We start from the raw sequence: 22,199 nt of genomic DNA, 5'->3' as shown, positions 1-22,199 counted from the left end.
CTGCACCTTAAGAAGATGTGGTGATGAATGCAGTCTATTTATTCCAACTATCAGTTGATGTTGATGTTACTGAAGACGAGCAATGCCTGTCCTGGGCGTCCTTTTGGGTAGCTATGAGGTGTACCTGACTGGTGCTAAAAAAAGGAGTGTTAGTCTGTGTGCTATTCGGCTTTCATTCTTTTTGGTACAGATATGATATGGATAGACAGATATGGATAAATGGGATATATAGATAGAGCAGATTTCTAATCTGCTTTTGCTATTGAAAACATTATCTATGAGCTCAAAAACCTTTCAGGTGATGCGGTTTTTTAAAAAGCTGATCTGCTTTTGCAACTGAAAAACGTATCCTCAAAAAACGCAGGAAAAACGCTGTGTGTGAATGTAGCCTTAGATCAGGAATAGAACAGTCATTTATAGGACATTTCATAACTTTCCCAAATTCCTATGAAAAAATATTCAGCATATTCTGCATTGAACTACTGTACCCAATTTATTATATATTTTAGGAGTCGGAGTCGGTCCATTTTATACCGACTCCGACTCCACCAAAATGAGCACCGACTCCACGACTATGACTCCGACTCCACAGCCCTGCTTCTTACGAACAAAGAAAAACCCGGCCCCTGCTGGAGAAGACGACTTCCGGATAAAGCCCCTGGCCAAGTTTTCCTGGATGTACTCCGTCATGGCTGAGGTCTCTGCAGGCGACAACGGGTATATTCTTCCCCTGGGAGGAGTAGCTCCAGGAACTAGCTCGATTTGGCAATCGTAGGCCCGATGCGGAGGAGGGGTCTCAGCTTCCTTCTTGTTGAAGACATCCGCAGATGAATGGTAGGCCACGGGAAGCCCCGGAAGGTCCGCGGGCACTTGGTGCAGACTGGTACGGGTAACAGGCAGCAGACAACGTTCTTGGCAAGAGTGACCCCAGCGAAGTACTTCCCTGGAGCGCCAAGAAAGGACTGGCTCATGCGACCGGAGCCAGGGCAGGCCAAGGAGCAGAGCGTGAGAAAAATTAGGCATGACATAAAAAGCAATTCTCTCCCGGTAAAGAGCTCCGATCTGCATTTCCAGCTCGAGAGTGACCGTGGTGACGGGAACAGGTAACGGCTTGCCATCCACCGAGGTGATCACACGTGGCTCTTCAAGGGTGATGACGGGAATCCGAAACTTGTCCACCTCTTCCATCCGAATGAAGTTGCCCACCGCACCCGAGTCCACATACGCCTCCACAGATCTACGCTCCCGACCTAAGAGAATTAAAGCTGAGATAGTAAGGGGTAGAGAGGGAACAGAGTCACCTAGGAAGGCCTCTCTTACGTGGCCTAGGCGATGGAGTTTCCCGACCTCTCAGGACAGAAACGCAGGAAGTGGTTGGTTCCACCACAATAGAGGCATAAACCTTGCTCTAACCTCTCCCTGCGCCGCTGCTCCGATAGCTTAACGCGATCCACCTGCATGGGCTTCGGGGCAGACTTGAACGAACAAGGACTGGGGGCATGGTTCAACCTAGACGGGCCTCTCTCCCTGACCGTTTCGCTGGAGCGTTCCTGGAACCGCAAGTCAATACGAGTAGCCAGGGATATAAGGTCCTCTAAAGAGGTGGGGGTGTCCTGACCAGCAAGCTAGTCCTTGATTTTCCCCGAAAGCCCCCTCCAAAAGGCCCCTACCAACGCCTCATTATTCCACCCCAGCTCTGAGGCCAGGGTCCGGAAGCGGATAGCGTACTGTCCCACGGTAAGAGTTCCCTGTCGGAGATTGAAAAGGGACTCCGTGGTGGAGGCCAGACGCCCGGGCTCGTCAAAGACCTGGCGGAAAGTATCCAGGAAGTCGTGTAGGCTGGATACCACCGGATCATCCCACTCCCACAGGGGGTTCACCCATGCCAAGGCCTCCCCCTCGAGATGGGACACGATAAATGCAACCTTAGCCCTATCAGATGGGTATTGTTGGGGCAGCAGCTCAAAATGTAGGCGGCACTGGTTAAGAAACCCCCCACATAATTTGGGATCCCCGCTATACCTAGGAGACTTCCCCAAACGTGGCGGTGGGTGAGGTGCAGGGTCATGGGGTGGAGCAGAGGCCGCTGCGGACTACTGCAGGGAATGCCAACGGTCATCAACACACGCCATGTAATTTAGAATATGGGACTGAGTATCACGCTGCTGCGCGAGCTCTTGCTGGAGTCCCGCCAGCAGAGGGGCGCTCCCTGGATCGGAGATTTGAATGGCGGATAACCGGGTGTCCATGGACTTCATAAAAGCCATAATCCGGGTTTGGTTCTCCCGCAAAAAGAGTAGTTCCTTTTGGGTGGCTGCCGAGGCACCAGCGGGGTTCATGGCCTGATTATACTGTTATGAGTAGCAAGAGTGGACCCTCTGGGTCACAGTACCGGGATCCCTGGGGCGAGCTGGCCAAGTGGTGCCGACCCCTATACAGGGACCGTTAGGAGCAGGCCCTAAGGAGTCGAATACTGTGACAGCTGATATCAAGAGGGGCGGCTCAGGAGCGGGTGAGACAGACAAGGCAGAGGGTCAGGAGTGACCGGAGTCCGGAGCGACCGGAGTCAGGAGCGACCAGTGTACCGTACGGAAGGCACACGATAGTCAGGCGTCTCCATGAGGGAGGAGCCGCCTGATATACCCTGTGCTGGAGCTTGATTGGTGATCGCTCCACAGGGGTAGTGCAGAAGGGGTTAAGAGAAGGGTGCATACCAGGAGCAGGACAGGAAGAGGACCCCTCGTGCTGAATCCCCTGGGCTGCAGGACGGGAGGCTGAAGGTGTAGTGCGGCGGCCAGAGCGGTAAGTGGGGATTCGAGGGGGAACCCTGGGAGCAGCAGCAGGAAGGGTGGGACCCGGTGAGATAGGTGACTCCGGCCCCGACCTGACAGGCGGCGCCGGTACCGGCGGCGCAGGCGTGACAAGCCCCCTCATATAGTACTATGTAGACCCCCCAGAATATAATGTAGTCCCCTGAGAATAATGCAGTCCCCCACAGAATATAATGTAGCCCCCTCAAAGTATAATGCAGCCCCTCTCCACCCCCATCATTGTTCTCATCACCACCTCCATCATTGCCTTCTCCCCCACCACCCCTATCTTTCTCCCCCACCACCCCATCACTGCCTATTCCACCACCTCAGTCATTGCCTCCTCCCCACCACCATTGTCCATTTCATCATCTCCATCATTGCCTCCCCCACCACCATTTCCCATTTCATCACCTCCATCATTGCCTCCCCACCTTCATCATTGCCTCCCCCACCGCCATCATTGTCCATCACCTCCATTATTGCCTCCCCCCACCGCCATCATTGTCCATCACCTCCATCATTGCCTCCCCCCACTATCATTGCCTATCACCTCCATGATTGCCTCCCCCACCACAATCATTGTCCATCACCTCCATCATTGCCTCCCCCCTCCACCATCATCTATCATTGCCTCCCCTCACCAATATCATTGTCCTTCCCCACCACCCCTCTCTCTCTCACACACACACAGCACCACGTCACTCACACACAAAGCACCGCACCACATACACACACAGGCACACAGCACAGCTCACCTCCCCACAGCAGCAGCACATCCCGGAAGCCTTTTCCTTGCTGGCAGCTTTCTGTCTGAGACAGCGCACTGAATGATGACGTCATCCAGCTGGGCTGTCTCAGACAGGAAGCGCCGGGCAGGAAGCCGGGAAGTGCTGCGCATTGTGTCTGTGTGCCTGCGTGTGTGTTTGTGGTGTGGTAGTGCAGTTTTAAATGCAATCAGTGTTAGTTGCAGCCTTCAGCTAACGCTGCCCGCTATTAAAGAGAAATGGTATTCACTTCTCTCCACGCCCATAGGGGCGTGGAGAAACGTGAATATTCATTTCGCTTTAGCAGCGGGACAGGATCCTGTCTCCCGCTTCTGCTACGCTGGCACAGGGCGGGCCCTCTTGACTCAGGGTCCCCATAGCCACTGGCTGGGGGCCCCTAGAGCAGTGGGGGCCTAGGCAGCTGCTGGCCGGTATACCAGCAGGTGTCAGTCCCTGGGCTCACTGGAGAATCCTCCGGTTCTCCGGTGGGCCAGTCCGAGCCTGATTGCGTGTTTTCATGTTGACTGTAAAAAATCTACAGCGTTTTTGCATTGTGTGAATAGGTTTCCTCTTAAAATATTTTTTATTTGCCTTTCAAAAAACAATAAAAATTAACCCCTTTCTGCCATGAGACGTACTATCCCGTCCATGTGCCCTGGGACTTAATTCCCAGGGACGGGATAGCACAGTCATGGCCAAAAGTTTTGAGAATGACACAAATATTAATTTTTACATAGTCTACTGCTTCATTTTTTCTAATGGCAATTTGCATATACTCCAGAATGTTATAAAGAGTGATCAGCTTAACAGCAATTACTTGCAAAGTCAATATTTGCCTAGAAAATGAACTTTATCCCCCAAAACACATTTCAGCATCATTGCAGCCCTGCCTTAAAAGGACCACCTAACATCGTTTCAGTGATTGCTCCATTAACACAGGTGTGGGTGTTGATGAGGACAGGGCTGGAGATCAATCTGTCATGATTAAGTAAGAATGACACCACTGGACACTTTAAAAGGAGTCTGGTGCTTGGCATCATTGTTTCTCTTCTGTTAACCATGGTTATCTCTAAAGAAACACGTGCAGTCATCATTGCACTGCACAAAAATGGCCTAACAGGGAAGAGTATCGCAGCTAGAAAGATTGCACCTCAGTCAACAATCTATCGCATCATCAAGAACTTCAAGGAGAGAGGTTCCCTTGTTGCCAAAAAGGCTCCAGGGCGCCCAAGAAAGACCAGCAAGCGTCAGGACCGTTTCTTAAAAGTGTTTCAGCTGCGGGATCAGCCACCAGCAGTGCAGAGCTTGCTCAGGAATGGCAGCAGGCAGCTGTGAGTGCATCTGCACGCACTGTGAGGCGGAGACTCTTGGAGCAAGGCCTGGTCTCAAGGAGGGCAGCAAAGAAGCCACTTCTCTCCAGGAAAAACATCATGGACAGACTGATATTCTGCAAGAGGTACAGGGAGTGGACTGCTGAGGACTGGGGTAAAGTCATTTTCTCTGATGAATCCCCTTTTCGATTGTTTGGGACATCTGGAAAACGGCTTATTCGGAGAAGACCAGGTGAGCGCTACCACCAGTCTTGTCTCATGCCAACTGTCAAGCATCCTGAAACCATTCATGTGTGGGGTTGCTTCTCAGCCAAGGGAATGGGCTCTCTCTCAGTCTTGCCTAAAAACACAGCCATGAATAAAGAATGGTACCAGAATGTCCTCCAAGAGCAACTTCTCCCAACCGTCCAAGAGCAGTTTGGCGATCAACAATGCCTTTTTCAACATGATGGAGCACCTTGCCATAAAGCAAAGGTGATAACTAAATGGCTCAGGGAACTAAACATAGAGATTTTGGGACCATGGCCTTGAAACTCCCCAGATCTTAATCCCATTGAGAACTTGTGGTCAATCATCAACAGACGGAAGGACAAACAAAAACCTTCAAATTCAGACAAAATAAAAGCATTGATTTTGCAAGAATGGACTGCTATCAGTCAGGATTTGATCCAGAAGTTGATTGAGAGCATGCCAGGGAGAATTGCTGAGGTCCTGAAGAAGAAGGGTCAACACTGCAAATATTGACTTGCTGCATTAACTCATTCTAACTGTCACTATAACCTTTTGCTACTCATAATATGATTGCAATTATATTTCTGTATGTGATAAAAACATCTGACAAACACACATAAAAACCAGAGGCCAGCAGATCATGTGAAAATATAATATTTGTGTCATTCTCAAAACTTTTGGCCATGACTGTACGTCATAGCGATCAGCGGCGCCCACGTGGTGAGCGCCACTGATCGCGGCCGAGTGTCACCTGATTATCACAGCTGGCTCCCGGCACAATGTGTCAGGGGCGGTCACGGACCGCCCCTGACACGTTAACCCCTTGCACACCGCGATCAAACACGATCGCGGTGTACCGGGGTTAAAGGGAAGCATCGGCAGGGAGGGGGCTCCCTCCGTGCTTCCCTGAGCCCCCCACGGCAGCGCAATGTGCAGCGCTGCTGCGGGGGGCTTCTTCCCTGCAGGCCTCCGAATCCAAGATGGCGATGGGGACCTTCGGGGGCCTGCAGGGAGCCGACTTCGTCAGTGCCTGCAAAGCGCAGGCACGAGGAAGCCTGCTGCACTACCTGTGACAGATCGCTGATCTGTCACAGTGATCTGTGATGTGACAGATCAGCAATCTGTCACAGGACAGTGATGTCCCACCTGGGACAATGTAATAAAGTTAAAAAAAAAGTGTTAAAATAATTTTTAAAAAATCGCCAAATAAATTATAAAAAAAAAAAAGAATATTCCCCCAATAAATTCATTTTTTGGAAATAAAAAAAAAAAAACAATAAAAGTACAGATATTTGGTATCGCCGCGTCCGTAACGACCTGCCCTATAAAACTGTCCCATTAGTTAACCCCTTTAGCGAACCCCTTAAAAAATAAAAATAATAAACGAAGCAAAAAATAATGATTTATTATCATACCGCCGAACAAAAAGTGCAATAACGCGCGATCAAAAAGACGCATAGAAATATCCATGGTACTGCTGAAAACATCATCTTGTCCCGCAAAAAAACGAGCCGCCATACAGCATCATCAGCGAAAAAATAAAAAAGTTATAGCTCGCAGAATAAAGTGATGCAAAAATAATTATTTTTTATATAAAATAGTTTTCATTGCATAAAACCGACAAAACATAAAAAAAGACCTAAATGAGGTATCGCTGTAACCGTACTGACCCGAAGAATAAAGCCGCTTTATCAATTTTATTTCATGCGGAACGGTGTAAACGCATCCCCCCAAAAGAAATTCATGAAACGCTGGTTTTTGTTAATTCTGCATCCCAAAAATCGGAATAAAAAGCGATAAAAAAAGTCACGTGCCCAAAAATGGTACCAATAAAAACGTCAACTTGTCCCGCAAAAAATAAGACCTCACATGACTCGGTGGGTCAAAATATGGAAAAATTATAGCTCTCAATACGTGGTGATGCAAAAACTATTTTTACAATGAAAAGCGTCTTTTAGCGTGCGACACCTGCCAAACATAAAAACCCGCCATAAATAGTAAATCAAACCCCCCGTTATCACCCCATTAGTTAGGGAAAAATAATAATATTAAAAGAAAATGTATTTATTTCCATTTTCCCATTAGGGTTAGGGCTGAGATTAGGGTTAGGGGTGTGTTGGGGTTAGGGTTGGAGTTAGAATTGGGGGTTTCCACTGTTTGGGCACATCAGGTGCTCTCCAAATGCAACATGGCGTCTGATCTCAATTCCAGCCAATTCGGAGTTGAAAAAGTCAAATGGTGGTCCTTCCCTTCCAAGCTCTGCCATGCGCCCAAACAGTGTTTTACCCCCACATATGGGGTATCAGCCTACACAGGACAAATTGCAAAACAACTTTTGGGGTCCAATTTCTTCTGTTACCCTTAGGAAAATAAAAAATTGGGGGAAAAAATATCATTTTTGTGGAAAAAAATGATCTTTTTATTTTCACGCGTTATAAACTTCTGTGAAGCACTTGGGGGTTCAAAGTGCTCACCACACATCTAGATAAGTTTCGTGGGGGGTCTAGTTTCCAAAAGGGGTCACTTGTGGGGGGTTTCAATAGTTTAGGTACATCAGGGGCTCTCCAAAGGCACATGACACCCGCAGATCATTCCATCAAAGTCTGCATTCCAAAACGTCACTACTTCCCTTCCGAGACCCGACGTGTGCCCATACAGTAGTTTTCTCTCACATATGGGGTATCAGCGTACTCAGAACAAATTGGACAACAACTTTTGGGGTCCAATTTCTCCTGGTAGCCTTGGGAAAATAAAAAAATTGGTGACTAAAAGATCATGTTTGTGGAAAAAATACGATTTTTTTATTTTCACGCCCGGGCGTTATAAACTTCTGTGAAGCACTGGAGGGGTCAAAGTGCTCACCACACATCTAGATGAGTTCTTTGGGGGGTCTAGTTTCCAAAGTGGTGTCATTTGTGGGGGGTTTCCACTGTTTTGGTACATTAGGGGTTTTCCAATCGCGACATGGTGCCCGATCTCAATTCCAGCCAAAACGTCAAATGGCGCTGCTTCCCTTCCGAGCTCTGCCATGCGCCCAAATAGTGGTTTACCCCCCACATGTGGGGTATCAACGTACTCAGGACAAATTGCACAATAACTTTTAGGGTCCTGTTACCCTTGGGAAAATAAAAATTGGGGGTGAAAAGATAATTTTTGTGGAAAAAATATGATTTTTTAATTGTACCGCTGTACGTTATAAACTTCCCACATATCTAGATAAGTTCCTTGGGGGGTCTAGTTTCCAAAATGGGGTCACTTGTGGGGGGTTTCCACTGTTTAGGTACATCAGGGGCTCTCCAAACGTGACATGGCGTCCGATCAGAATTCCAGCCAATTTTGCATTGAAAAAGTCAAACGACGCTCCTTCCCTTCTGAGCTCAGCCATGCGCCGAAACAGTGGTTCCCCCCACATATCAGGTATCAGCGTACTCAGGACAAATTGCACAATAAATTTTGCAGTCCAATTTCTCCTGTTACCCTTGGTAAAATAATAAAAATTGAACCTGAAGTATTTTTTTTGTGAAAAAAAGTTAAAAGGTTCATTTTTTTTTTTTTAAATATTCAAAAAATTCCTGTGACGCACCTAAAGGGTTAATAAACTTTTTGAATGTGGTTTTGAGCACCTTAAGGGGTGTAGTTTTTAGAATGGTGTCACGTTTGGGTATTTTCTATCATATAGACCCCTCAAAGTGGCTTCAAATGTGATGTGGTCCGTAAAAATAAAATGGTGTTGCAAAAATGAGAAATCGCTGGTCAATTGTTAACCCTTATAACTTCTTAACAAAAAAAAATTTTGTTTCCAAAATGGTGCTGATGTAAAGTAAACATGTGGGAAATGTTACTTATCAAGTTGTGTGCCGTATCTCTGTGATTTAAGGGCATAAAAATTCAAAGTTGGAAAATTGCGAAATTTTCGCCAAATTTCCGTTTTTTTCACAGAGTTATATGAATGAAATTTTACCACTAACAATGAAGTACAGTATGTCGCGAGAAAACAGTGTCAGAATCACCGGGATCCATGGAAGCTTTTCAGAGTTATTACCTCATAAAGGGACAGTGGTCAGAATTGTAAAAAATGGCCCGGTCATTAACGTGCAAACCACCCTTGGGGCTTAAGGGGGTTAAAGTTCAGGATAAAACATTACATGTGGATTTGCACAGCAAACAAACCCACAATTTTCTAATAAATACAAATATTTAAGAAAAAATCAATTGAATTACATTGTACATTATTCTGTGCTTTATGGCAACTTTAGGCAAAACTTGCTCTAAAAACGTGCAAAAAAAGTGCATCAGGTCATGAGGGCTTCTGTGCAGTCATCTAGAAGGAAGAAAATAATTTTCCAAGTTTTTCCAAAAACTGTACCATGCCCGCATTTTTTGGTGAGGTGCATTCTGGGAGGCAGTTTTCTTTCTCCGAAACTCTGCCCACCGTGATTCCCAATGGCTCTGGACAATGGTAAGGTTCATTAGAAGAGATGGCAAAGCCCTGCTCTATACTAGACAAGTTTCTATATGATCCCAAAGTGAGTGGATTATATAATGTATACAGAGCTCCAGGATTTTCAGCCTACAGGACTTATTATTCTAGATTTTGTACCTGGATATGCGGACTAATGGTGTTTTTGACGTCTTAAAGTGCACCTGTCACCTCTTTTGGCCGCTGTAAGATGCGGCCACCCCCTTCAGGGCTTATCTACAGAATTCTATATTGCTGTAGATAAGCCCCTAGTAAAACCTGCAAGATAAAAAAAATAAGTTTTATTATACTCACCTGGGAGTCCGGTCCGGTCCGATGGGTGTTGCAGGTCCGGTGCCTCCCATCTTGTGATGCCGCCCTCCTGCTTGCTTCATGGCTCCAAGCACCTGATCAGGCGCACTTAACTGTCATGCAAGATAAGAAAAATAAGTTTTATTATACTCACCCGGGGGGGTGGTCCGGTCCGATGGGTGTCGCAGGTCCGGGTCCGGCGCCTCCCATCTTCTTGCGATGCCGCCCTCCTGCTTCATTATCGCTCCCTGGCATCGCGCTCCTGCACAGGTGTACTTCTCTGCCCTGTTGAGGGCAGAGCAAAGTACTGCAGTGCGCAGGCATCGGGAAAGGTCTGAGAGGCCCAGTGCCTGAATAAGGCATTCTCTTCTGCACTAATTTGGGCTGTAGACCCCAGACGTCCTGGTAAGATCCACTAAAGTTAAAGGCGGACATCCTCATATTGCTCAAAAGAACGTACGGTACTTTCTTGTGCTTTTCGGCCCTTTGGCCTTGGACTCCTGAGTCAGTCCTTCTATCTAATCTCTCATCTCTATCTGCTCAAATCCACGAAGTGTTGCCCCTAATAACTATCCTTGCCCGCCTCAAACTGGGGATGTTCCTGAATACTGTAACTGTTCCTATGCTAGACTTATCTATTTGCTGCTTCTACTGTGCCCTCCACTTCACTTCCCCATTCCTATCTATACCTATATCTATCTCCTTATCTTATTCCTGTACCTATGTCCTATGTACTAATCTTATCCTTTCCTTATCTCGAATACATTTATCAGAACACATTGACTCATCCACATATCATAGCAGTACATCAAGCATGCGCCTTGGTGCAAATAAGGTTCCATGCAATATAATACACTTTTTCATATACAGTACACAGGTTATAACTGTTTTTCTAATCAAGGGAGAAGCACATGGCCATCCCGGTCACTCTCTAAGGCCGAGATCACACATGCGAGAAACTTGGAGGAGTCTCACATCTTAATACCCAGCACCACCGCCGGCACTCAGGAGCACAGCGTGCGGCTTCATGTATTTCTTTGCAGCCGCACGCTCTGCTCCCGAGTGCCAGCGGCAGTGTTGGGTATTAGGATAAGAGACTCATCCTTACAAGTTTTTACCATAGTATTTGTAAGCCAAAACCAGGAGTGGCACAATTAGGCCGGGGTCACACTTGCGAGTGTGATGCGAGAAACTCGCATCAATACCCGGCACTGCCTCCAGCACTAGGACCGGAGTGTCCGGCTTCATAGAAATACATGCAGCCGCACACTTCGGTCCCGAGTGCCGGCGGCAGTGCCGGGTATTGATGCGAGAGACTTGCGCGAGTTTCTTGCATCACACTCGCAAGTGTGACCCCGGCCTTAGAGGAAAAGTTAATAGAAACCCGTCACCACTTCTGTATTTCTCGCCCACTCCTTGACTTACAAATACTGAGGAAAAAAACTCAAATACTCAAGGTGTGCACATGTCCTGAAAAAGTTACCACCTCTTTACCCGACTCCTCCTTGGATCTTACAGATTATTAAAGGAATTATTAACTCACAAGTGCCACTTCTGTTTTATGGAATTTGTCCAATAGCCATAAATCTCAAACTTAGGTCACGGTTCCATGATGAGTATTTGGTGAGTTTTTGATGCTGCAGATATTCTGTAGCATTTCTGCACCTATCAGGTAAATTAGGTTTCTTGCAGAGTTTCTTTCATTGCGTTTTTTAGTGCATTTTTATCTGTTTTATATGCTGTGGTTTTGTCACTTGTTAGCATTGTTCCACAATAGAAATGCATTAAAAACGCATATGTGCTTTTTACCTGCAGATTATCTGCATCTAGTACAAGTCTATGGGAAAAAGAGAAATTGACTTGTTGCGGATTTCAAGCACGCACCGCAGGTGAGTTAACACTGCATAAAAAAGCACAGTGGGCATGAGATGGCTAGAAATCCCATCCACTTTACTGGATTTGATTTATTAATATTAGAAATCATCATCTAATATATAAAGCTCAATGTGTGTATGTATGTGTGTGTGTATGTCCGGGATTGGCATCTGCACCGTCGCAGCTACAGCCACAAAATTTTGCACAGTCACACGTCTGGACACCGAGAGCGTCATAGGCTATGTTGTGAGGCAAAATTTTAACCCCGCACGTTCCAATTCTCCAAACAATTTTGCCTATTAATCTTATTTCTATGGTGTTATCGTCCTTCTGTAAAGCTGGAAATAACACAATTTATTACCGTGCCAACACAGACCACCCTCTGACACAGACTGCAGGGGGAGCCCAGTATCACACAGGATAGGATTAGATACACAGCTCAGCAGTCAGTATCACACAGGATAGGATTAGATACACAGCTCAGCAGTCAGTATCACACAGGAGAGGATTAGACACATGGCTCAGCAGGCAGTATCACACAGGATAGGATTAGATACACAGCTCAGCAGTCAGTATCACACAGGATAGGATTAGATACACAGCTCAGCAGTCAGTATCACACAGGATAGGAAAAGATACACGGCTCAGCAGATAGTATCACACAGGATAGGAAAAGATACACGGCTCAGCAGACAGTATCACACAGGATAGGATTAGATACACAGCTCAGCAGTCAGTATCACACAGGATAGGAATAGATACACGGCTCAGCAGTCAGTATCACACAGGATAGGATTAGATACACTGCTCAGCAGTCAGTATCACACAGGATAGGATTAGATAGACGGCTGAGCAGTCAGTGACACACGATAGGATTAGATACTTTCTGCTGAGCTGTGTATCACACAGGAGAGGATTAGGTACACAGCTCAGCAGACATTATCACACAGGATAGGGTAAGATACACATGTTTATCAAAAGGCTCTTGAATGAGTTGAAAATAAAATACTATCAATACTTGGGTAATCGTTTAATTTGTGTTGCAAATCTGTAGTGTTGAATATATGATGTGAAATGTTTTTATGTGCTGTGATAAAACACTCCGGGATCGCCTTTGCTGGGGTCAAAGGCCACGTGCGTTTAGCATGAAACTCAGGAGCACAAGCCGGGGTCCGGGAATCACTGACACTGGGTCAGGTTTATTAAAGGTGAAAGCAATGCATAAAGGAAATAAAACATAAAACAAATCCTTGCCTGTCCGGCACTAACTAAACAAGGTCCGACCTAACTACCAACTGGTGGGCTTCTCCCATCCAGCCAAACCACAGTTACAGTGGGCACTGCTTTCACTCACGTGTGTCTCTCACACAGTCAGACTCTCTGTGTCCCCAGGCTGAGACACACAAACACCTGGCATCCTTTTATATCCGCCTCCCATTATTCATTAGTTCATTAGTAACCAGGTACGATACTGACCAGACTAGGCCACATAGGAAAGGTATCTGGGCGAGATATACCTGCCCTCATCCACTATTCCCACATGATTCTCACATATCCCCCCCCCTCTGCTCAGACCACTCCGGTCGAGCAATGACACCCGCCAAACAGTGCACTCGGGACAGGGCATCTGCATTCCCCATCTGTACCCCTGGGCGGTGCTCCACCGTAAAAGTGTAGGCCTGCAGGGCAAGGAACCACTGGGTCACCCGGCTATTCGTTCCTTGTGCAAGTGCATCCACTTGAGAGGGGCATGGTCAGTGATCAGCCTGAACTTTCGGCCCACCAGATAATATTTGAGGGCCTCTAGAGCCCACTTAATGGCTAGGCACTCTTTTTCTACAACTGCATACTTTTGCTCATGTTTATTCAGCTTCCTGCTGAGATAGAGGACTGGGTGTTCCACTCCGACCCTCTCTTGTGACAGTACGGCCCCGATACTGGTATCAGAGGCATCCGTTTGTACCACAAACTCGCTGCGGAAGTCCGGAGTCACCAGTACGGGTTGAGAGCAAAGTGCCCGTTTTAGGCTATTGAAGGCTTCTTCAGCCGCTAAATTCCATTTAATCATGACGGAGTCTTTCCCTTTGGTAAGATCCGTCAGTGGGGTAGCGATGGCTGCACAATTGGGTATGAACCGGCGATAATAGCCGGCGATCCCCAGAAAGGCTTGCACCTGCTTCTTGTTGACAGGTTGCGGCCAGTCCTGAACCGCTTGAATCTTATCGACCTGGGGTTTTACAATACCTCTCCCAATTACATACCCCAACTACCGGGCTTCTTCTAGCCCGATGTGACATTTCTTGGGGTTCGCGGTTAGACCTGCCTCCCACAGGTCGTCAATCACAGCTTGAACTTTCGGGAGATGAGTCTCCCAGTCCAAGCTGTAAATGACAATGTCATCCAAATAGGCCGAAGCGTACTGCCTATGTGGCCTCAGGACTCGATCCATCAGTCTCTGGAAGGTCGCCGGTGCTCCGTGCAGTCCATACGACATATACACATACTGAAATAAACCTTCCGGCGTAGCAAATGCCGTCTTTTCTCTGGCCGCCTCCGCCAGAGGGATCTGCCAATACCCCTTTGTTAGGTCTAGGGTCGTAATATACCAGGCTTTTCCTAACCGATCTATTAACTCGTCGACCCGGGGCATGAGGTAGGCATCAAATTTTGAGACCGCATTCAGTTTCCTGAAGTCATTGCATAACCGGATGGTGCCGTCCGGTTTAGGAATTAGCACAATCGGGCTGGACCAAGCACTGTGCGATTCCTCAATGACTCCTAACTCTAACATTGCCTTCACTTCTCGAGAAACGGCTTCACGGCGCGCTTCCGGGATTCGGTAGGGTTTTACGTGAACTGTGACACCAGGTTCCGTTACGATGTCATGTTTCATTAGCATAGTCTGCCCGGGCTTTTCTGAGAAAAACTTTTGGTTGTGAAGTAGAAACTGCCTGACTTCAGTCTTTTGCCGCTCCGAGAGAGTCTCTGCAACCCGTACCTCCGGTACAATATGCGAGCAGACGGGCCGGGCCAGCGCCGCTGACAAGGCAGACCGATCTTTCCAGGGTTTTATCAGATTTACATGATAAATCTGTTCAGGTTTCCGTTTACCTGCCTGGTATACATTGTAGTTTACTTCACCAACTCTTTCCTTAATCTCAAAGGGGCCCTGCCACTTTGCCAGGAGCTTACTGTCCACCGTGGGGACCAGGATCAACACCCTATCTCCAGGTGCAAACGTACGGATCTTGGATCCCCTATCATAGATTCTTTTTTGGGCTCCTTGAGCCTGCATCATGTGTTCTTTGACGATAGGCATAACAGCCGCAATACGGTCCTGCATTTGTGTTACGTGATCTATCACCGTTTTAAACTGAGTGACCTGACCCTCCCAGGTTTCTTTGCGACGTCTAACAGTCCGTGAGGACGTCGGGCGTACAATAACTCGAAAGGCGAGAATCCCGTGGAAGACTGGGGTACTTCCCTGATGGCAAAAAGCAAATACGGAAGTAAATAGTCCCAGTTCTTCCCATCCTTGTCTATCACCTTCCACAGCATCTGCTTCAGAGTTTTATTGAACCGTTCGACCAACCCGTCTGTTTGAGGGTGATACACGGATGTGCGTAACGGTTCGATTTGTAACAACCGGCAGAGCTCCTTCATTACCCTGGACATAAAGGAGGTCCCCTGGTCAGTGAGTATCTGTTTTGGTATACCGACCCGACTAAACACATGCACCAGTTCCTTGGCAATCGTCTTGGTGGCCGTGTTATGCAAAGGGATGGCCTCCGGGTAACGAGTGGCATAATCCAAGATGACCAGGATATGTTGGTGTCCACGTGCAGACCATGGAAGGGGCCCAACTAAATCCATCCCAGTCCTCTCAAACAGGACTTCAATAATAGGTAGGGGTACCAAAGGGCTACAGAACCGGGGCTTAGGTGCAGAGGCTTGGCAGTCAGGACAAGACTCACAATATACATGAATATCGTGATGCATGCCTAGCCAAACAAAACAGTGTAATATCCTTTCGGTGGTTTTCTGGACTCCCAGGTGACCTCCCATCACATGTCCGTGGGCCAGGTCCAGCACTTGCCACCGGTAGGGTTTTGGCACGACTAATAGTTGCACCGTGTCTTCCCCCTTTTTCTCTATCTGATATAGTAAATCATTCTCCATGACCATGTAAGGATATGCCAGCCTAGAGCCAGGTTCTACGGGTACCCCATTTATCACTTTTACATTTGTCCTAGCCTGAGAAAGGGTAGGATCCTTTATTTGCTCGCTTTGGAAGTCATCTTTCTGAACTTCCAAATCCGGCAAACGGGGAGGTGGACGGCTGTCGGCCTCCTCCTCTTCCCTGGTCTCCTCCGTATCACCCCGCCATGACTGAAAACGGGAACTGCAGGTCATTTCCAGCAGACTCTTGCCCCGAGTCTTCCGGGGGGACCTCCTCCAGGGGTTCAGGACCCACACGCGCCCTGGGAGAAGAACCATGTACACTATTACCCTGGGGCATCAACTGATTCTCCCACAATTGCCAGAAGTGGGGAAAGTCCCGGCCCAAGATAACATCATGCAATAACGCAGGGACGAGTCCCACTTTATGTTGCACAGACCCATAGGAAGTAGTAATTCATATGACCGTGGTGTGGTACGAACAGGTGTCTCCATGCACACACGCTACAGAAAATTTGTCTGATGGTCCAGTCGGGGTTGACACCAGACTGGCCTTCACCAGAGTCACCACACTTCCCGAGTCTTAACAATGCCACCACATTTTTGCTATCAACAGTTAAATCACACAAGTGTTTTTCCACATCCCTTTGACCGGCATTCACACTCACTACCCGTGCAACCATAGACATGCAGTTTTTAGAGTCTGTGACGTCGCACTGCATGGGTTCAGCAGTGACTGGACAGTTCGCAGCAATGTGGCCCATCTCTTGGCAGTGGAAACACCTAACGGGCCCCCTGCTTAGACCATAGTTCGTTACTCTCGGCCTCGCAGTGCGGGCAGTCCCGTTTTCCTCCCCCACTGTCTTAGGGATTTTTCCTTCTCCCCTACTCCCTGGAACAGTCTTACCGGTTCCACGTGGAGATGATGAAGAGCGAGGTGGGGTAGCGTCGTCTCGGAGTCCTTCCGCCACGGAGTAACGTTCAACCAGATCCACCAGTTGATCTGCCGTTGTAGGATTTCCATGGCTTACCCACTTCCTCAGGGCTGGCGGTAGAGCTCTCAGGTACTTGTCCATGATGACTCTCTGGATTATCTCTGGCGCTGTCAGCACCTCAGGTTGTAGCCACTTCTTCGTCACGTGGATCAGGTCGAACATCTGTGACCGCAGTGGTTTATCCGGTTGATAAGTCCATTGATGCACTCTCTGTGCATGGACAGCGGTCGTCACTCCCAGCCGGGCCAAGATATCGGCTTTCAGTTTGTCAAAGTCCTGCGCGGCTTCAGGTTCTAAGTCATAATAAGCCTTTTGGGCCTCACTGGAAAGAAACGGGGCAATCAGGCCGGCCCATCGTGCCTTCGGCCATTTTTCTCGCACCGCCGTCTGTTCAAACGTGGTCAGGTATGCCTCGACGTCATCTTCGTTCGCCACCTGCTGGAGAAGCGAACAATCGGTAGCTGTCATGTCCACCAACTCCTTCAGCTGGGCCATCATCACCCGATTAGCTTCTTGCTGGACGGCGGTGGACTGTATCAGCGCTTTCACCACGTCCTCCATGCTCATGCTTCCAACGTGATGCCCGCGTTCTCCACCACAATGTGATAAAACACTCCGGGATCGCCTTTGCTGGGGCCACGTGCGTTTAGCATGAAACTCAGGCGCACAAGCCGGGGTCCGGGTATCACTGACACTGGGTCAGGTTTATCAAAGGTGAAAGCAATGCCTAAAGGAAATAAAACATAAAACAAATCCTTGCTTGTCCGGCACTAACTAAACAAGGTCCGACCTAACTACCAACTGGTGGGCTTCTCCCATCCAGCCAAACCACAGTTACAGTGGGCACTGCTTTCACTCACGTGTGTCTCTCACACAGACAGACTCTCTGTATCCCCAGGCTGAGACATTCACACAACCACCTGGCATCCTTTTATATCCGCCTCCCATTATTCATTAGTAACCAGGTGCGATACTGACCAGACTAGGCCACATAGAAAAGGTATCTGGGCGAGATATACCTGCCCATATCCACTATTCCCACATGATTCTCACAGTGCAATATAATCATTATAATTTGTTATAACTAACCACAGTTGGTTACTATGCCCAGGCAACAGCGGGCTCTTCAGCTAGTAAGAACTAAAACATAAGGTTTTGCCATCAAGGGTTTCTTGACATCCTGCACATTTAACATATACAAATTATTCCTGAATCCTAAATAGAAAAATGTCACACTAAGGGAATGTGCATATGATACTTTCTTCAGGTGGATCCACTCTGAAACCCGCCTTTAAAAGCAATAACTAAAAAAAAATGAACATATGCACTTATGTAAAAACGATTTGCCTTGCTGCTCTTTTGTTGAGTTTTGAGTGTCATTTAACCGCCAAAGACCCCAGGAAATACCCTGTCCATTCTTCAGGTAGCGTTTTCTGCTCTGAAGACGTTCAAAACTTTGCAATATACAGTAAGTCAACGGGAAGGCTAAGAAGCGTTTTTTGTCAGTGTTTTTGTTTGAAAATTGGTAGTGTTTTTTCACTGTTGAATGGAGATAAAAGAAAAACCTTCCAGACAACACCAGTGACAATGACACCACTAAAATATGGGGAGAATGTTAAAAAAAAAAATGCAGATGGCCCAAAACATTGAAAAGATTTTCAGGAAACAACCAAAAAAAAACCTCTATAAAAAAAACCTCATTGTGCATACACCCCAAAGCTGCTTCAGGAGACAAAAAAAAAATCATCCAAAAACTCAGCAAAAAAAGAGTTTCTTGAAGACAGCTGTCAAGTTGTCAAAGTGCCACTCTGCACTTTGCATAACCGTGGTCCTGTGTATAATTTTATTTTCAAATATTCTGTATTTAAATTGCATTTGTGTGATTATAAGACTTGCCCAAGCCAGGCTTTCAACACACAATGGCTTGGATTCATCAGTTCCTGTTAGTATTCTGCCGTAAAACTGAATTGGCACCAGCTTAGCCAGGAGATGGCCGCACAAATCCATCCTAATTTACGGCACAAACATGGAATAAGTTCCGAAGGAAGCGTACTCCAATCCCTGAGCAGCAAACACTTATTGCTTGGGCACACCAGATGCATCAGATTCACTAGAGATGCGCAACTTACACTAACGCTAACACTGCAAACCAGCAGTCTTGATGAATCAGGGCCAATATCTCCTAAAATAAAAGGGGTGCATAGTGCTTATGTCTACGTCTACATGTCGTTTCAAAACACTGAAAACTGAAACCTCACAAACTTTTTTAAAGTGTTAAATTAAAAAAAGTAAGGAATATTTATTTTATGGTGTATTTTATGAGAGCAGATACCCTATTACATATTACGTTCAGTACTTTAGTTGCCAGTCCTGAAGCCAAACCATGCTCCTTAACGCCTTTTCCGAGCACATTCGCTCATCACTAGTACAGACCAATGGAAGCCGTGAAGGGGACGCTTCACAGGAGTGCTGAATCCCCTTTAAAGCACTTCACAATGGGGAAATAAAGAGCTGGACCCCACCATTCTCATATCAATGCCAAATCATAAGGCTAAGCCATTTTTAAAGAGAATCTGTCAGCAGGTTTTTGCTATGTAATCTGAGGACATCGTGAATTTGGGGCTCATACACTGATTTCAAGGAAGTGTCACTTATTAGGCTGCGTGCTGTTGTTTCAATACAATGGATGTTTGATGCCCAGGAGACTATCACTGCCTGGCACACATTTACACACAACCTAATAGTTTTCTTTCTTTGAGTCAAAAATTTGAACTAAAATTTTAAGGCATTTTTTGGCACTCAATGTCACAGTTAGACCATGCCCCTTTCCACTAGACCATACCCCATCCAACCAGGTCACATCCCCTTGTTGTACAGGGGGCTGAAAGTGTCTAAAACACGTAAGGTGCAAGTAAGGAAAGACAGTGTTCTAACGCATTTAACATAATAAATCACGCGAAATGTGTTCTGTATGACACTTTTCAATGCACTTTAATTTTCAAGGGTTCGTTTACTCTTATTAAATTGGTAAAATTGCAAAGTGCTTGAAAAACAAGGAACTTTGCATTTTGCCTTTAATTGAAAATCTTCTGTGTTTTCAAGAATAGAATGATTTTTAATTCTCATTGGTATCTGCCTCCCAATAGTAGCTGTCCGGTTTTCTAGGCATGTAGAGCACGCTTGAAAACTGCTTGCTATCCAACTCGCAGACGCTGATGTGAAGCTGATGGAATTGCTGGATCTGGCCAACTTCAATTCATCTGCGTTCCTTTGTTGTTGCAGAAGCCAGAGTTGCCTCTGCTAGCAGCTTCGGAGAGTGGACAGTTTGGTCCTAGCTATACCACCTGCCCGAACTGCCAGTCATCAGGAGTTCACCACCTCTTGGCAAGCAGGGGAGCAGTGCGTTCTTGAAGATTTAATTTTTCTCTTTTAAAGCAGAACACAAGTGTAAATTAATGTTAGACTTTGACTAAATCAGCCACTTATTAGAAGCTAATGCTTGAGTCCTCACTATGTCGATTGTACGAATGATGACAATTGTTATCTCGGACATATCACTGCAATACTTCATACATACAAAGCTTTTGATTCTTTCTCCTATTCATTCTTGCTGTAACTAAGGGAAGTGCACAGTAGTTTTCTAAATAAGTAATCAAATGAATAATCAATGTGGTTTAGGCTTCCTTCCTGTTGCCAGCAGTACTTCCTCTGTAGCTAGAAGGGAAAGGAGAGAAGCAGCAGAACAGACACTAAGGCTGACAGACAGACAGCAGATTTGACAACTTGCATGTAGTCCGGACACCCTAAACAAATGAGGCTGCTGGGGCATTCCTTTTCTCAGCTAAGCAGGTAATTATTTCTGGTTTATCATTCTTGGAGGGGATTTGTCTAAATCTCTGTATCTTTTCCCTTTACTTACATGTAGTGACACACTTCTCACAGCTGTAAGTAAAGGGCTAGTGTAGAATAAGTGAGAATTTCCTAAATACTAACAGTGATAACTCCAAGGAGATGACAGACAAAGTATCAGGAGCTTATGAGTCCAGTTGTTATTAATTTCTTATTAATTATTTTCAATCTTTTAGTTAAATAGAATGGCATATATACAAACAACAGGCATAAACTACAAGCAGCACAGGGTCCGTAGCTACAGAAGTAATAATAATAATAATAATCTTTAGAAGGTAAACAAAAATAATGAGCTCCAGATTGATAAATATATGTATTGTGGGCATAAAGAAAGGAAGTAAACAAAGATTCTTTACTTTTCATTTGGCACATTAAGATTGTCTGTTTAATGATTATAAATCAATATAGAGCCTATCTATATTTGTAGCATTGATATGTTGTATTCTTCCTTATTAATGTTAGAAATATACTGTAGTATGCAGAAGTGACAGGTGTGGAAAAATTCTGCAAAGTAAGAATGGTTGCAAAGATAGAATTGTTAAAGGGATTGCCCATGTTCGGCACTCGGTGACTGCAGGCTTGTGAATCTTCCCAACATGCAGTGTCAGGGTTCGCCATTTCTGCCTGCCAGAGCGGTCTGCCTTGTGACCACTCATACGCGACACAGGTCTACAAACATACATTTTGGTTTCAGATGACAAGATTTTTTTTAACGGATTTTGGGTATTTTGAGGCTGTTGAATTCAAAAATCTCATTACTTTTGCTGAATTGGCTCTAGTTTTTGAGACAATTCATCCATAAAAATAATGCATTACCCCCCCCCCCCCCAAAGCAACGTGTGTGAGACAAGACATGGAATGGCTTTTGGTCTGTCTTTTGACTCTTTTACACTGTGTTAGGTAATGAAATATTCCATAGAATTATCTTTTATTTCTGTAGCCAGAATTCTACTGTAATTAATTAATTATTAAATATCTCAGAAACTAGAGATAACCGAAAAACCGAAGTCTTCTTCTCAATCAGCACCATAAACTTAATATAAAACCGATCAGACAACATTGGCACCAAAATCACTGTGTACCAGTGTTATCAATGCAAAGTGAATGAACAAAAGAGAAATCTAAATCACATCAATATTGGTGTCACTATCCTTTACCTTCAAAACAGCATCAATTCCTGTAGATACACTTGCACACAGTACTTTTAAGGTCCCGTCACACATAGCGATCTCGCTAGCGAGATCGCTGCTGAGTCACAAGTTTTGTAACACAACAGCGATCTCACCAGCGAGATCACTGTGTGTGACAGCGATCAGCGACCGGCCCCCCTG

General features: G+C 46.1%; 1 protein-coding gene across 8 annotated transcripts in view; it reads left to right on the top strand.

The window, feature by feature from the left end:
- Positions 1-22,199, top strand: part of PIK3CG (phosphatidylinositol-4,5-bisphosphate 3-kinase catalytic subunit gamma) — a 123,821-nt gene that overhangs the window by 10,602 nt on the left and 91,020 nt on the right. For 4 of the 8 annotated variants that reach the window (XM_073573583.1, XM_073573576.1, XM_073573578.1 and 1 more), the window contains exon 2: positions 11,726-11,799. The exons of 1 other annotated variant lie outside the window; for it this stretch is intronic. The gene's annotated coding sequence lies outside the window, so the exon portion shown is untranslated. Of the gene's footprint in view, positions 1-11,725; positions 11,800-20,664; positions 20,809-22,199 lie in introns of those variants that run through there. 3 more of the 8 variants (XM_073573579.1, XM_073573577.1, XM_073573580.1) reach the window with 2 other exon arrangements.

Source organism: Dendrobates tinctorius, unplaced genomic scaffold (assembly GCF_039654945.1).
Source record: "Dendrobates tinctorius isolate UK_male_01 unplaced genomic scaffold, ASM3965494v1 ptg000035l, whole genome shotgun sequence".
In the NCBI taxonomy this organism is placed as follows: Eukaryota; Metazoa; Chordata; class Amphibia; order Anura; family Dendrobatidae; genus Dendrobates; species Dendrobates tinctorius.
This window is presented reverse-complemented; position numbering and strand designations above follow the sequence as displayed.